The sequence below is a fragment of the Anabrus simplex genome, chromosome 1, assembly GCF_040414725.1.
Source record: "Anabrus simplex isolate iqAnaSimp1 chromosome 1, ASM4041472v1, whole genome shotgun sequence".
Classification (NCBI taxonomy): Eukaryota; Metazoa; Arthropoda; class Insecta; order Orthoptera; family Tettigoniidae; genus Anabrus; species Anabrus simplex.
In genome coordinates this window covers 492,985,792-493,003,679 of record NC_090265.1, presented here as the reverse complement: position 1 = coordinate 493,003,679, position 17,888 = coordinate 492,985,792, and the positions used below count along the sequence as shown (strand labels likewise).

Below are 17,888 nucleotides of genomic sequence, written 5' to 3'. Positions count from 1 at the left end.
AAATTCCTCATCAGATCAGTGTGTCGTGCTCCGAAGTCCTTGCAGATGATGAACAATGCCTTGTTCTCCTCTCTGGATCATGTGCAACAAGTACAGCATACGGTAATTAAGATGTAATTAATATTGCTGGTGACTTCAATCTCAAAATTACTTGATCTAGAACAGGGTTTTCTTGCGGCCCGTGAGGGCTTTTAAAAACTATTTTAAGAAATGTGAAGAAATATTTCATAGCTCATTCAAAAAGTATTAATTTTTATAACCTTTATACACCCAAGTCAGAACTAATTCATTCTTGAATTTTATTTCCTGTTTTTAAGTATTCACTTGGTCTGAATATGTTATTTTGAATTAAAAAATTAAAATCCAAAGCTTGGCAGAAAATGAGCCCTCACAAATGTCATTGCTGCGTCGTAACTATTATAAAAATGGCTATGGGATCCATACCAATTCTTAAACTCCATGCCAACCTCACTGTGGACATTTTATGCAACGTAGCATGCAATGAATACCGAGAAATACTTTAATTCCCATTGGTGTTAGAAGCAGTTTCAAATCTTCCTTCTTCTCTCATTTGTAGTACTGGCTGGTACACAGTACTGCACACTCAAAGAAATTTTCACAGAAGTACTCCTGGAAGTATATTGCTGGGATTCTTGGGTCTTACAATAGTATATCATTCTTCCCTTCACACTACTCCCACTAAGTTGTCCGTAAGTTTTGTTTTGACTACGTTATTAATTTCGCCTGGCTGAGTGGCTCAGACGGTTGAGGCACTGGCCTTCTGACCCCAACTTGGCAGGTTCAACCTTGGCTCAGTCTGGTGGTATTTAAAGATGCTCAAATACAACAGCCTCGTGTCGGTAGATTTACTGGCACGTAAAAGAACTGCAGTGGGACTAAATTCTGGCACCTCGGTGTCTCTGAAAACCTTTAAAGTAGTTAGAGGGGACATAAAGCAAATAATTATAATTAGTACATTATTAATTTCAATTTGTCTTTAGGTATTTCTTTTACTCATCATTTGTCAAATAATTCATATGAACTGACAATGTTGGGTGCTCTTCTTCCAAATTCAATTATCCTGGGTATAATAGTGCTTATGTTTAATTTCACTCTTTTATGCGATTGTAAAATATTGTTTTAATCAATTCAAATTATTAAACTTTCATTTCAATTGAACTATGCATACTATTTCATACTAGTACCTCTGTTCTATTTGCAAAATTTTATGAAAATTTGCTTATTTTTAAAGTGTGGCTCTTGAGCCCTTACAAATTGGAAACCCCTGATCTAGAAATACCCCCCTCCAGTGTCAAACAATCCTCTTGCCAATAGTTTTCTCTCCACCTTCTATGACATTTTCTTCCATCAGTTAGTGTTTGAAGCTACCTGCCTTATTTAAAATTCCCATTCCACACTAGACCTGTTTCTTACTAACTTCCCATCATCCGTCCAGTATCTGAACATAATTCCTGAATTTTGTGATCACCAAGCGATATTTACAACTTTGACCTACAGAAAACCCTCCTCAACACTCCAGAACAATATATAATTTTTCCCACAGTAACTGGAACAATCTTTCCTCCTTTCTATCGAAATATCTTCCTGATCCTACCACGTTTTTCACTGGTGATATAAATATCAATGAAATATGGCAAAACTTGAAAAAAGTATTTTTCAGATATGTCGATCAAGCGATGCCGAAAGTTTCCATCTCTAATATGCGAAAAACACCACGGACCACTATAGAGATAGCATTGGGTATTTGAAAGAGAAATCATTTACACAGGAAATGGATGGAAAATCCAAGTGCCAGTAGGTGAGAGAAGTACAGACTGGCTAGGAACAAAATCAAATCATTAATACATGATGCCTACAGTTCATATATCCACAGCCTTAGTTCCAACACTGAAGAGCTACGGGCTTTTCTCAGAAACAAGGACAACAAATTATCAATTTCCTCTCCCCAAGAAATAGCAGACACATTTAACTGTAAATTTAAAAATAACATCACCACAGCTGACAAGGATGAAGACAATGTTCACCACAAGGATAATCCCTCCCTTTCCACTCCCTAATGAGACCGCTAACGAGGTCGCAGCAAGTCTTTAGAGAACCAGACCCCACGCAGCAAACGGCCCAAATAATGTGCCAGTGAGAATTCATTACTGTGCAGAGGCATTGGCTCCTTCTCTTTGTGCAATATAACACTTCAGTGAATAATGGGACTGTGTCAGATGAATGGATGAAAGCAAATGTCATTCCCTTGTTCAAAGACAGTGACAGAGAAAATGTAGACAAGTATCGCCTGGTCTCTATTACATCTGGTATATGAAAATGCATGGAATGTCTAACTGCTAAACATGTGCTGGATTTTCTGAATGAGAGAAACCTGTTGAAAAACAACCAACATGTACTACACTTTTAACAACAGTAACTGATGAGTGGCAACATTCCCTGAACCAGTCTAATATCTCCCAGGTGGACTACCTAACTCTCGACTGGAGTAAGGCCTTTCATCAGGTACCTCCTCTATGACTGTTAAAACTTAGCAACTAATGCGTTTAAGACAAACTGCTGGCATGGCTTTGATCATTTCTGGGACATCGAACACAGTGCTGTGTTCAGTGGGGCCAGATCAAATCGAACTTTAGTCACCTCGGGTGTGATTCAGAGTAGTATGATAGGGCCACTTCTGTACACGATTTTTACGCTGGATCTACCAGGTTGTATATCATCTACAATGGCACACTACGTTGATGACACCATCGTTTACAGAGCCATCAGAAATGAGAATGACGTAGATAGGTTACAAATAAATTTCGATAATCTGGCTCTGTGGTATAATGTAAATGGAGTATCTATAAATGAGCCCCTTAAAACCCAAGTGGTATAACTCACATTATCTTTGTTTTGAGATATTTGATGTTCTGCTCGAGTTGGTATTTAAAAAATCAGCAGTATATTTTTTAAAAATTTGTTATGTATTTGTTAAGTTTGTTTGAACTAAAATTGATAATTATAAAAAATTTTGTCCAGTTATAGACCTTCTATAAGGGCCTAAATTAAGTTATACCACTTGTGTTATAAACAGATAAAGCATTTCATTTACAAGAAAAACATGCATGGCAGTCCACAACATTTCATTTGCATAATTTTTGTTACTCATCAATATTGTCATCTCCATTCAGGTAAAGTATTTGGTTTTGTACACATGGCAGTCAACGACACTTCAGGTACATAAGTTTTGTTACTCATCAGTATCTTCATCTCCATTCAGTGGATCAATATTTTCAGCATCATCAGAAGTAAGAATGCTCTCAAACCAGTGCTGATGAATAGGCGGGATGGAGAACAAATAGTCTTCCATATACTTTTTCTTCTCTTTTATAACAGCTCTTGGTCCTCTGTACAGCTTTCCCTGAGGTATGTTAACCATAGAAACTGGGCGTCCTTTTTTAGGTCCTGGCTTGAAGTCCAAATTGTAAAATGACCTGTCCTCTGAAAGAGTCTCCTTAAAAAGGACTGTGAATAGTTCACCCTTCTGGTATTGAATCCACTGCATCTTTAGCCATGACAGTCGGTGTTTTTAAGTATCAGTTTTCGTTTTGGTGATTGATTGCAATATGTTTTCCACAGACAAGAAGTCCTTCTTTTGACATTACAGTGACACGAAAGGGATTTTTCTTCCTTGACTTGGCAATAATATTGTACAAATCATTGGGACAAAATATCTGTTTTTTCTTGCTGCAGTTTTATACTGGGGAGATAGGAATGACCACTTTGTCATAATGTAGAGTTTGTCTACTGCTGATATGCCTAACAAGCAGAAAATTATCTTGGTATAAACCTTCAAACAGTAGAAATTCTGAAATGTTGCAGTTAAGTAATAAGAAAACTAGAACACAACTTACCAGCACTGGATATGTTTGAATGTGATGGAAAATACTCATTGCTGGATACACTATCAGCCAAAATATCTGGTGCTCGCTTGTGAATAGTTCACTCTTCTGGTACTGAATCCAACTCCCAACTACACCACTTTGGGTGTTTTTCAGTATCAGTTTTCCTTTTGGTGATTGATTGCAACACGTTTTCCACACTCAAGAAGTCCTTTTTTGACATTACAGAGACATGAAAGGGATTTTTCTTCCTTGACTTGGCAATAATATTGTACAAATTATTGGGACAAAATATCTGTTGTTTCTTGCTTATAGACCTTGTGTATGAAAATGAAAACCTACAACCTGTTTTCCAGTCTTTGACCGGGTCAGGGATGTAATGAATGAACCATATATAAGCTATTAGTACAATGGGGTCGCCACTCCCAAGGTGATTATTAATGACTGATAAATGCTATGAAATGATAATGGAGAGTGTTGCTGGAATGAAAGATGACAGGGTAAACCGGAGTACCCGGAGAAAAACCTGTCCCGCCTCTGCTTTGTCCAGCACAAATCTCACACGGAGTGACCGGGATTTGAACCACGGTATCCAGCGGTGAAAGGCCGACGCGCTGCTGTCTGAGCCACGGAGGCTCCCTAGACCTTGTGTTTAAGGGCCTAAATTAAGTTACACCACTTGTGTTATAAACAGATAAAGCATTTCATTTACACTTCATTTGTATAATTTTTCATCTGTCAGTCATTAATCATTGCCCCAGAGGAGTGCGACAAGCTTTGGCAGCTGGCACAGTTCCTATCCTCGTTGCGCAGCTGTGAGTTTGCATCCGAGAGACAGTGGGTTCGAAACGCACTGTCGGCAGCCCTGAAGATGGTTTTCCGTGGTTTCTCATTTTCAGACCAGGCAAATGCTGGGGCTGTACCTTAATTAATGAAGGCCATGGCCACTTCTTTCCCACTCCTAGGCCTTTCCTATCCCATCGCCCCCAGAAGACCTATCGGTGTCAGTACGACGTAAAGCAATTTTTTTTTTTAAGTTCCTATCCTCGCTACTAGATGGGGGCCTTCATTCATTCCATTCCTGACCCGGTCAAATGACTGGAAACAGGCTGTGGCAAACTCATGGCGAATCCCAATGAAGATAATTTTTTCAGTTAAACAAATCAAATTTTATTACTGGAACCTTCAGAAGATTGAACAACAACAACAACAAATTGAGAAAACTCAATTGTAAGCACAACCTTCAGAAGATTGAACAACAACAACAACAAATTGAGAAAACTCAATTGTAAGCACAACTACACCACTTTGGCTGTCAGCTAGTAGATGGACTCACTGGCAGCAGAAACTTGTGATGCTACCTACACGGCTGCCATGCAAATTACGACTTACACCATTTGTGCTGTTAATAGAATACCACTTACTGAACCTAAAAAAATAAGAAAAAGTGGATTTACACCACTTGGGCTTTAATGGGCTCAAATGTACAGAAGTATAAATATATCCGCTTAAGTAGAATGAGAACACCGTTTCAGCATCAAATTTCACTGTGTGGTAAAACCCTAATACCTTGCACCTCAATAAAATTGATTGGCATTCATACAGTATTTGCAGTAATTTAAAATGGAACAAGCAAGCGGAGGAAATAAGGTGCAAAGCATACAGTCTTGGGATTTATCCCCATATCTCGAGTGGGAGCTATAAAGAAAGCAATTCAGGCTGTCTGTCTGAAATGAGTATGGCCAATATTATTGTATGGGCTTGCTTGCTTGCTTCCTGGCACCCCTCTACAATAGAGAACATTATGAAACTAAAGGGAGTTCAATGCCAAACAAAACGACTAATTGCTCAACACAGTCATTTAAAAACAGCCAGGTCACTGCCCCCAAAACAGCTCTCAGTAAACAATTAGATACGTCTTTTTTTGAGAAAATCCCTCACCGGTAATATTCACATCAACCCTTTATTTATATATTGGTGACAAAAGGTCCCATGAGCCTATGGCTCATGATAGGGACAGTACAGTCCATACTTTTGTTAAGGCGACACAATAATTACATTACAGATAATGTAGCTTTGTCAGTAAAGTGACAGCTACATTTTTGGATAACATGATGAAACTAGAGGGAGTTCAATGCCGAACAAAACGACGTGCCAGCATCATAGTTTTTCAGAAGTATATTCAGATATTGCATGGCTATAAAATATTAAATATGGACAATATATCCATGTATTAATTAAAGTATTATACAGAGATTATGTTAAGATACCTGTATAGGAGTAATATTCCTTCAGTTTTTTCTTAAAACATTAAACCGATTTACAGTTCTTTATAACAGAAGGCAAGAAGCCTCCGTGGCTCAGGAGGCAGTGCGCCGGCCTCTCACTGGTCAGTTCTGTGGTTCAAATCCCGGTCACTCCATGTGAGATTTGTGCTGGGCAAACCGGAAGCAGGACAGGTTTTCCTCGGGTACTCCAGTTTTCCCTGTAACCTTTCATTCCAGCAACACTCTCCAATATTTCATTTCATCTGTGTCATTAATCACTGCCCCAGTGGAGTGCAACAGGCTTCGGCAGCTGGCAAAGTTCCTATCCTTGCCGCTAGATGGGGGTTTTATTCATTCCATTCCTGACCCAGTCAAATGACTGGAAACAGGCTGAGGATTTTCATTTTCATAACAGAAGGCAATACATTATATTCCCTAAACATTGGCGATTCTATGTCTTTCACTCCATAATTTTCTAAATTGGAGTGAGAGGGCTATATCCTTAATGATCCTTTAGTTTCATATCTATGAATTTCACTAAAATGGGAAACGTTAACAGCAGAGTGGGTTAATTTCCTGTCTAGCTTATACATAAAGACTGATGATGAAAGAGCAATTTGCTTATGGAATGGCAGAATATTTGACTCTGAAAGAACTTCATGCGACAGTTTGAGGAGGGGGAATCCATACGCGATTTTGATGGCTCTTTTTTGTAGGATTTCCAAATTATTAACATAATCTTTCCTACATCTTCCCAAAATGAAGCTTATGTATGTTAGATGTGGGTGTGTCATTGCATAATATATACACTTTAATTGTTGATGAGAGAAATTACTGTATCTTAATCTGTACAATACTCTTCACAAAGGGGTAATTTTACCGATTACATAAATCAATATGGCTTTTCTAGAGGAGTGTCGAGTTTAATACTATACCAAGATACATAGCTGAATTGACTCTCTCTATTACTTGGCTCTGTATGGTAACAGTGTTAGAGCCGTTTTATGGGCAGTTTTATGAAAGATAAGTATTTTGTTTTAGTTACATTTATGACCATTTTTTGAGATAAAGCCCAGTTTGACAACTTGTTCAAGTAACAATTTATATCTCCCATAATTTGTATTTTGCATAGTCCTTTGTAAGTTATTTTGATATCATCGGCAAATAATTTAAATTTTCTCTTTAGTGTTAAAGATTGTATGTCATTAATGTAAATCAAAAATAGTATAGGACCTAGTACCAAGCCCTGCGATACTCCCGTCTTAGTTTGTTGTTTAGAACTTTTAGTACCACTATAATGTGCTCAGTTTGATAAATAATTTTGGAACCATCTGTGAACTAAACCCCCAATTCCTGCTAATTTTAACTTGTTCACAAGTATTTTGTGGTCACCTAGGTCAAATGCTTTTTTAAGACCTATGAGTAGCTCTGCTGCTAATTTATTTTAACATAAGATCTTTTGAACAATTATCACTGTATCAAATATGGCATTATCAGTTCCTTTATTTGGGAGGAACCCATATTGATAATAGGAAAAGTAATTGGTAAAACTAATCTCATTTTTACTGCCATTTCTATGAGTTTTCCAATTGCAAGATAATATAATAATTGGACTGTAATTGGATGGATCTGTATATATCCTGATTTATAGGTACAATTCTGGCACATTTGAGTAATTCTCCACTGAGAACTGAACAGTTAATAATTTCAACAATGTATGGCACGATGCTTCAACACAGTTTTTATCTTCTGTTAAATTATTTCTGTTCTTTACAGAAGTTATAATGTACAGCCATTATTATTATTGAGCACTTCACATTCATCAGTTGGAGATATGAAAATACTATTAGTTTGACTTTCAGCTGTTGTGCTGCCATGAACTTGCTGATCTTCAGGAAGACCTCTTCTTATATTTTCAGTTATGTTAAAATACAGTTCATTTAGATTATTGCATATGTCTTCCTTGTTTGTAATGCTGACATCATTTACCACCACATGGTTGATTTCATGTTTGTGTACAGGCTTCCTATTTAACTCTTCATTGACTACATACCATGTTTCTTTTTGGTTTTTGCAATTCTGCAATCTACGTTCATAATAGGTTTTTTTTTTTTAATAACTCTCTTCTTAATTTGGTTATTTTATTACTGATTCTTTTGTATTCCACAATTACTTCTGCAGAGGAAATTTTAGTTTGGTTTTCAAAAACAGTGAGTCTTTGATGTCAGTAATTCTTGTGTAACCCAAGGTTTTAGGGGAATGTCTTTAGGTTCTTTCTTTCTATTGAAATTAAGCTGGTTTCAATTCCCTTGCTAATATACTTGATAAATTTATTAAAATAGATGTTTATGTCCATTTCCTTACGGTTATTTTTATTTTGTAGTAATGCTGATTTAATTTGATGTAATTTCCAAATTCCTTGTCTCTATCTTTGATTATTGGTACTTCTGGTAGTGATTTTTGACTAGAAATTTCAAGTGCCAGAAGGTAGTGATCACTTAAGTTTTATATTGAATACATTACATTTTTTACTACTGTTTGAGACCAGTATGTGATCAATTAATGTGGAGGTTGCTTTTCGATATTCTAGTTGGGTATTTGTTATTATATGTTATATAGCCATAAGTTGTTATTAAATTGTCATACAAAGTTCAATTTCTGGAGGTTGAGAGCAAGTCTATATTTGTATCTCCAAGTATTATTGAAGTATACCCTGAACTACTATTTAGGATACTTTCTAGATGAAACATAAAAGTTGGTGAGTTACTTTCCTGTGGGTTTTAGATTTCCTTTTGTAAACATGACTTGCAGTATGTTATGAGATTTATTTACTTCCTTTATGACATTGCTTTTCCATTTGAAACATAAAAGCAAAACACCCTTACCTAACTGCTCTATTGTCACATGAGAACTATAGTATTTTATTTCAAAAGCCTGAGTTAGTTTGTTGGTTAACCAGATAATTTGGATATCATTAAATTTAGTTTTGATGCTTTGTGCATTTACGTGTAAGCCTGTCAATTCACATGATCTACGTTCTAGGGTCTCACATTTAAATTCCTTGACTTTAAGAAATTTGTTTTCAGGATCCATGTTTGGTTATATAAGGACAACATTTGAAATTAAGAAAAAAAAGCTTGGAATTGATGTGGGTACAACGAAAGGAAAGATTACCTTGCTGTTTCCAGATCAGCTGAAGTTAGCAAGCCCACGCAGAACTTCAGGGTTTACCACTAACTTCGAAGGACCGTCCTGGAACTTATGGATATAGACTTTGCAGTTCTTGAATCATGTACCAAATATTTTCCCATTGCCATAGTTCGGGGTATTTTTTGGCGAGGGTCTTATTCCTAGGCATTAAGTGCTCGTCGAGATGTTATTTACCAAACTATATAAGATTTTGTTCGTTTTAGTGGATTATTTTTTTCTTTGTCATCTGCTACTGAGGATTTCTTCTTTCTTCCATCGATTAACAACCTTCACGATGATCGGTTGTGGCCCAGATTTTGTGGATGGAAGTCTGTGTGCAGCTTCAATATCTTCGGGTTTTATATCAACTCGCAGTGCCTTGCCAACTTAAGATACTTCCTGGAACACTTTTTCATCCTTTTCAGCAGGAACTCCATTCACTAGTAACTTGTTTTTGCGTTGATACAGCTTAAAGTCTTCCAGCTCGTTCATGGCTGCCGCTGTCATGATTTCTGCATTTTTCCTATCTTCCTCAAAGTGTCTAGTACAACCTTTAAGGTCATCATATTTTTTGGAAAGAAAGGTTGCTAGTTTCCCTAATTTTTTGTTTTCTTCTGTTAGTACTTTCAGGGACTCTTGAAGTTGTTTGGAAAAGTTTGCCATATTTTCTTTAATGTTAGGTTGTGAAAAGCAGTCTTCACGGTTACATGCCCATCAAAATCGTTCTTCCTTATGGAAATTTTGATACGTGTCTCTGTTCATTTTTACACATTATGTGGAACCAACGTCTGCATTTACCATCACAACCTACAGCCTGTTGATTGTTTTTTTATTTTATTTTACCACAAGAGGAGCACATGAACACCATGATGTTATTCATCTTATTTATTTAGTTCTAACTGTTTGAGTGGTGATTAGACTTTGCTTTTTATGGTTTCCTGGGTTATTAATATTAATGACCTCCAGTATATTCCAGAAGAATTGTGAATATTAATCACATAAATCTGTTTAATCTGGGAAGGTCCGCATATAACTACACTACAGTTCAGCTGAAAGGGGTGAATCCCTTTTCCCTCCACTTGAAAGAACAGCAGCTTATGAAAATGGCTTCCGCTCGGCTATGGAATGAACTCTCACCACAGATAAAAGAACATAATTTTCTACTTCTGCGAGTGTTCAGTATGTGCAGGAGGACAGATGAAAGTTTACGTAATCCTAAGTGTGAGAAACAATGTGGGTATGAATGAGCTGACCTTGCTGGGGTATACGTGGGGATTCTCACGAGAGTAAGTAGAATTACTTGAATATAAAACAGATTCTGTGAATATTATGTAAATATGGCAATTGTATATAAGTGCATTCTGTACCCCACTGTCATTATTTAATACTGTAATTTTAAGTGGGAATGGAGGCACCTTTGTATATGTGGAACTATACTTTTTCTCCATTCACCATCCTTAAACTGCATCTAAAATTTTGGGAAAACAAATAATAATATTTAAAGCAATAAAGCCATCAGCTTCTGTTGAAGTAATTGTCGGTGGCACACACATAAATGAAACAGCAGACTCAGAAACCTGCTCTACAGCTATTTTGGATGTTGTTGTTGTTTGCGTCATCAGTCCATAGACTGGTTTGATGCAGCCTCCATGCCACCCTATCCTGTGCTAACCTTTTCATTTCTACATAACTACTGCATCCTACATCTGCTCTAATCTGCTTGTCATATTCATACCTTGGTCTACCCCTAGCGTTCTTACCACTTACACTTCCTTCAAAAACCAACTGAGCAAATCCTAGGTGTCTTAAGATGTGTCTTATCATTCTATCTCTTCTTCTCGTCAAATTTAGCCAAATCGATTCAGTATCTCTTCATTTGTGATTCGATCTATCCATCTCACCTTCAACATACTTCTGTAACACCACATTTCAAAAGCTTCTATTCTCTTTCTTTCTGAGCTAGTTATCGTCCAAGTTTCACTTCCATACAATGCCACGCTCCACACAAAAGTCTTCAAAAACATCTTTCTAATTCCGATATCAATGTTTGAAGTGAGCAAATTTCTTTTCCTAAGAAAGCTCTTCTTTGCTGTGCTAATCTGCATTTTATGTCCTCCTTACTTCTGCCATCGTAAGTTATTTTACTACCCAAGTAACAATATTTATCTACTTCCTTTAAGATTTCATTTCCTAATTTAATATTTCCTGCATCACCTGCCTTCATTCGACTGCACTCCATTACTTTTGTTTTGGACTTATTTATTTTTATCTTATACTCCTTACCCAAGACTTCGTCCATACCATTCAGCAGCTTCTCAAGATGTTCTGCAGTCTCAGATAAAATAATATCATCGGCAAATCTCAAGGTTTTGATTTCCTCTCCTTGGATTGTGATTCCCTTTCCAAATTCTTCTTTGATTTCCTTTACTGCCTGTTCTATGTAAACACTGAAAAGGAGGGGGGACAAATTGCAGCCTCGCCTCATTCCTTTCTGGATTGCTGCTTCTTTTTCAAAGCCCTCGATTCTTATCACTGCACATGGATTTTTATACAGATTGTAGATAATTCTTCGTTCTCGGTATTTGATCTCAATCACCTTCAGAATCTTAAATAGCTTGGTCCAATCAACATTGTCGAATGCCTTTTCTAGATCTACGAATGCCATGTACGTGGGCTTGTCCTTCTCGATTCGATCCTCTAAGATCAGGCATAAAGTCAGGATTGCTTCACGTGTTCCTACATTTCTTCTGAAGCCAAATTGATCTTCTCCCAACTCAGCTTCAACTTGTTTTTCTATTCTTCTGTAAATAATAAGTGTTAAAATTTTGCAGGCATGAGCTACTAAACTAATGGTGCGTGTGCCATGTAAAAACTTATTCTCCCCGGCCTATCTTCTCTTCATCATCGTCCTATTGTATGTGCTTGCAAGCTGTGTTATGTATTGTGTATTTTGATGTATTTGTATGTATTTTGCCTTGCTATACTTTGCCCCTCTTAAAGAATAAATTTGTTGTCTCCCTTCCCACATGTCTTCAGAGAAATGCAGATTTTATCTCGCTCTGATGTGTCCTCCCTGCTTTGCGAGGTCTCTCTCTCTCTCTCTCTCGCTTCGCGCCCCTCAACTCTCCTCCAGAGGGGAGTTCCGGTCCACGTGACCGGTGCACTGCTTGCGATGGCTTTGCCTGGCCGTCGGGTGATTCTCCTGTTGGCACTGGTGCAGTGCATTGCTCTCTGGACTCACCTTGCAATCCTTCGAACCCGGCATGCTAGCGCGGAGGTAAGACAGAGAGGGACCTTGATACTGTACAGTACCCTTAAAATGATGTAACTTGGAAGGGTGCCTGAGGTAATTATGAAAAATTATGAATGTAATGGTAGGAGCCTAGTGCTTTCAATCTTATCCTTGCTTAAGGTTTCAAGTTGACGTGTTTGATTGAGTTAGAAAGAATGTGTTTTCATGGCTGAAATGTTTTCCCCTTCTGGGAAAGACTCTTGATAACTAATTATGTATCTCACTTGTCCCCAGATATTCAAAATTGTTAAGACGGGCAATTCACCGATTGTGGGGTTAGGTTAATGTTGTTTTTTCAGGGGCACTGTAATTTGCTACGCATTTTCTATACACCTTGCTTCTTGATAAGGTACTGAAAGGCCATATTTTACTTACTCTCAATATTACTGCTAAGTTTATGAATTTTTTTTTTTTTTTTAATAGACTGGGCGAGTTGGCCGTGCGCGTAGAGGCGCGCGGCTGTGAGCTTGCATCCGGGAGATAGTAGGTTCGAATCCCACTATCGGCAGCCCTGAAAATGGTTTTCCGTGGTTTCCCATTTTCACACCAGGCAAATGCTGGTGGGGGCTGTACCTTAATTAAGGCCACGGCCGTTTCCTTCCAACTCCTAGGCCTTTTCTATCCCATCGTCGCCATAAGACCTATCTGTGTCGGTGCGACGTAAAGCCCCTAGCAAAAAAAAAAATTAATAGTGTTTTCTCGTATTCAGAAAGTCTCTATTATACCTTAGTCCTGTTCGATGCCCGGCTTATGTTCGGGAAGTTAGCATGAGAAACCCTTCATAAAAGTGTCTGAACATGTACCTGATAGTAAAGCTGCTTCCCTCATTCTTATCCTGTTGTAATTCTTAAAGTGCATATGGGTATAATTTTCTTAAATTGTGAGTTGTTGCGATTTTGTTATATTTAAAGGAGTTAAAGCTTTCAGCATTGTATTAAAAGAAGCTTGGTGAGTTGTCATTGTTAATTAAAGTTTGGTATTATCATTTAATACGACTTCTTATCCAGCCCCTTTGGGCCGCCGCTTTTTCCGCCTTTGCCCACAGCTGAGCAGTGGGCGATAGTTTTCACACCTGTCAGCACCGGCTTTCTTGGGAATAGGTATCACAACATTCTGCCAAAAATCGGACGGGACTTCTCTTGTCTCATATATCCTACACACTAAATGGAATAGCATTGCCATGCTGGTTTCTCCTAAGGCAGTCAGTAATTCAGAGGGAAAGTCATCAATTCCAGGTGCCTTGTTCCTATTTAGGTTGCTCACAGCTCTGTCAAACTCTGACCTCAAAATTGGGTCTCCCATTTCATCAGCATCAACACCCTCTTCTTGTTCCAGAACCAAATTATCTATCTTCACCTTGATACAACTGTTGGATATGTTCTTGCCATCTTTCTGCTATGTCTTCTTTCCCTAGAAGTGGCTTTCCATCTGAGCTCTTAATATTCATACACCTAGATTTCCTTTCTCCAAAGGTTTCCTTGATTTTCCTGTATGCACCATCTACCTTTCCTAGAACCATACAACCTTCGACATCCTTGCACTTCTCCTTCAGCCAGTCTTCCTTAGCTACCATGCACTTTCTATCCACTTCATTCTTCAATCGCCTGTATTCTTTTCTGCCCTCTTTATTTCTAGCATTCTTGTATTTTTGTTGTTCATCAATCAGGTCTAGTATCTCCTGAGTTATCCACTGATTCTTAGTTGATCTTTTCTTCCTTCCTGACATTTCTTCAGCAGCCCTGCTGACTTCATTTTTCATGACTATCCACTCTTTCTCTATTGTGTTTCCTTCAGCCTTTTCATTTAGTCCTTTTGCAACATGTTCCCTGAAACAATCCCTCATGCTCTTTTCTTTCAACTTATCTAGATCCCATCTTTTTGCATTCTTTCCTTTCTTCAATTTCTTCAGCTTCAGATGACATTTCATGACCAACAAGTTGTGGTCGGAGTCCACGTCTGCTCCTGGGAAGCTTCTGCAATCCAACACCTGGTTTCTGAATCTCTGCCTAATGATAATGAAGTCTATTTGATACCTTCCAGTGTCTCCAGGTCTTGTCCACGTATAAAGCCGTCATTTGTGGTGTTTGAACTAAGTATTGGCAAGGACCAAATTATGATCAGTGCAGAATTCAACCAGCCGACTTCCTCTTTCGTTCCTTTGTCCCAATCCGAATTCTCCTACTGTATTACCTTCTCTTCCTTTGCCTACCACTGCATTCCAGTCTCCCATCACAATTAGATTCTCGTTACCTTTTACATATTGTATTAAATCTTCTATCTCTTTATATGTCCTTTCGATTTCCTCGCCATCCACTGAGCTAGTAGGCATATAGACCTGCACTATTGTGGTGGGCATTGGTTTGGTGTCTATCTTAACGACAATAATTCTTTCACTATGCTGGTCGTAGTAGCTTACCTGCTGCCCTATTTTCTTATTCATTATTAAACCAACTCCTGCATTTCATCTGTTTGATTTTGTGTTGATAATTCGGTAGTTGCCTGACCAAAAATGCTGTTCTTCCTGCCAACATACTTCACTTATACCAACCACATCTAATTTTAGTCTATCCATCTCCCTTTTCAGATTCTCTAATCTACCACAACGATTCAAACTTCTAACATTCCATGCTCCGACTCGCAGAATGTCAGTATCCATCTTCCTGATGTTCGCCCCCTCTCGTGTAGTCCCCATTCGCAGATCCGAATGGGGGACTAGTTTACCTCCGGAATATTTTACCCGGGAGGAAGCCATCATCAGTACATCATTCATACAGAGAGAGCTGCACATCCTCGGGAGTTAGTTACGGTTGTAGTTTCCCATTGCTTTCAGCCATGTAGCAGTATCAACACAGCTAAACCATGTTGAGTATTATTACAAGGCCATATCAGTCAATCATCTAGACTGCCGCCCTTGCAACTTCTGAAAGGCTGCTACCCCACTTTTGATGAACCATTCCTTTGTCTGGTCTCTCAACAGATACCCATCCGATATGGTTGTACCTGCGGCTCAGCTATCTGCTTCATTGGGACATGCAAGCCTCCCCACCGCGGCAAGGTCACATGGTTCGCAGGGGAGGCTATTTTGGACACACTGGAAAAATATGACGTCCAGCTTGATGATGTGGCCCTTATTCGGATTCAGCATGTTATATGGTAATGTTTTGACATACTGGGAAATATTCTAATTGATGGTGTTGTGATTGTCCAGTGTTGGGCACATAATCAAACTTTACTGCCGAATGTCTTAGGTAAGTACTTGCAAGATATTCAGCTTGTTGTGTCTAAAGTGAAGTCTGCATTTTTGAAAACGCAGAAACAAAATAATCTTTTCAGGAAGTTTCTGGACAGTAAATTCCCAGAACAGCATATACCACTATTTCCCATACCCGTTCTCACAAGACGGTCATCTTGGTATGAATCAGCGATATACGTCTCTTATAGAATATGTAAGAGATGTGGTGATATTGCTGAAAAGTGAGAAAATTGGTGGGCAAAATGCTAGAGTTGATTTTCTTCAAAATATCAAGGAAGATGAATTAATTTCTGCTGAAGCAGTCTTCTTTAAGCCGGCCCCACAGTATAGGGGTAGCATGTCTGCCTCTTACCCGGAGGCCCCAGGTTCGATTCCTGACCAGGTCAGGGATTTTTACCTTGATCTGAGAACTGGTTTGAGGTCGACTAAGCCTACATGATAAGAGAGGTGCCAACCTTTGAAGTAGGTTATCCGTAATACACCCCCCCCCCCACACACACACAACCCATCCTATCAGAAAATTTTCGAGTCAAATCCAAAGCATGCTCCACCCTTCTCAACAGCAATCTATTCTACCAAGCATTTCCTTTCTTCAAGTTGGATGGTACCAACTTCTAAAGGAATCTTCATGGAGTAGCCTACTTTTTGGATGAGGATGGGAAGACAGTTTTCGAGACGTTCAACTTGCTCCTTGCTAAGCAGCAAGCGTTCAAGGCAATGGGCGATTTCAGTACGGAGTTCTCTAGTAGCTCAATGTATGGGCTTCTCACACATATCAGCCTCTTGCAAATATTTATATGCTGACTGAAAGCCTCCCATTGAGCTTTGAAAATTCCAAGTCCCCTAAGACTGTGTGGTGCATAAATCATTGCATCTGGGATGTCAGTAGGTAATAAGCTAATAATGTATAATATAACTATTTAAAATAGTTTATTTGAATCCACCTTGATCAATACTAGTCAACACAGACCAGACACAATATTAACCTACCATGGTTAAGTTTATTAACAGCAAGAAATTTCATTGTCAGTTTTTAAGAGGAGCACACTCAAATGGGTAGATTAGTATGGCCAAATATATTGGTTGAGTATACCACAGTATTTAGCTTCTGATCCGGAATGGGAAGGAGAGAACTAACCAGCTGGTTCAAATTCCTTGTGGGCCAACTGATTACTCCAGAAGGTTACATTTAATTTTGTTTTGACATTACCCCAAAGTACCATATTGTTTCATCTGGTAAAATGCACTCGAGTGTATTCCTATCCAGAGTTATGAGAGCAATGGTAATAAGCTGACCTTTACATATCAGTATGGCCTTACATTTCATAGTATTTATTTGGAGTCCAATCTTGGCTAAAGAAGTTGTTACTAGATCTGTTTTCATTGCTGCTTTGTTCTTGCACTGAAGTGCCAAATCATTGGCAAAAGCAAGCACCGTCAGATTTTTCCATACCCGAGATTAAGTTGTACTCATATTCTTTGGATATTTCTCTTTCATTTAGATCTCTCAGAACATGATCGTTATAGGAGAGAAAGGAGCACCTTGAGCTACACCCTTTTTGATTGGGATTTGACTTCTTCTAGCTGTTCCCTTAATTTGTAGGATGGCTGAATTTTCCTTTAAGGAGATTAATAACGAGCATTCTAAGTTTGGGTGAAACAAGAATGGTGCTTACAGTTAATTTTATATGCTCATCAGATACATGATCAAACGCTTTAGAGACAGCTAGGAAAACAATGCAGCAGTCCTTCCCAAGTTTTGAGCCTTTCATGCAGCCATCTTACAATATATGAATTAATGAAATTTCCTTGGAAGGATACAAAACTATTCTGATTAGGACTGAGTATGAGACTTTTACTGAGCATTTTATCTATCACTCTTTCAGCAATTCTCCGTAATACAAAGTAGATTATTATAGGTTGTTAGTTTTGGACATTATCAACAACAGGACAGTGCCATCACGAATGCATTCTGGTGGGCGTTC

General features: G+C 38.3%; 1 protein-coding gene across 8 annotated transcripts in view; it reads right to left on the bottom strand.

Moving 5' to 3' along the window:
- LOC136857002 (adenosine 5'-monophosphoramidase HINT1) overlaps positions 1 to 17,888 on the bottom strand; it is a 72,599-nt gene that overhangs the window by 15,575 nt on the left and 39,136 nt on the right. The gene's annotated exons all lie outside the window — the stretch shown is intronic.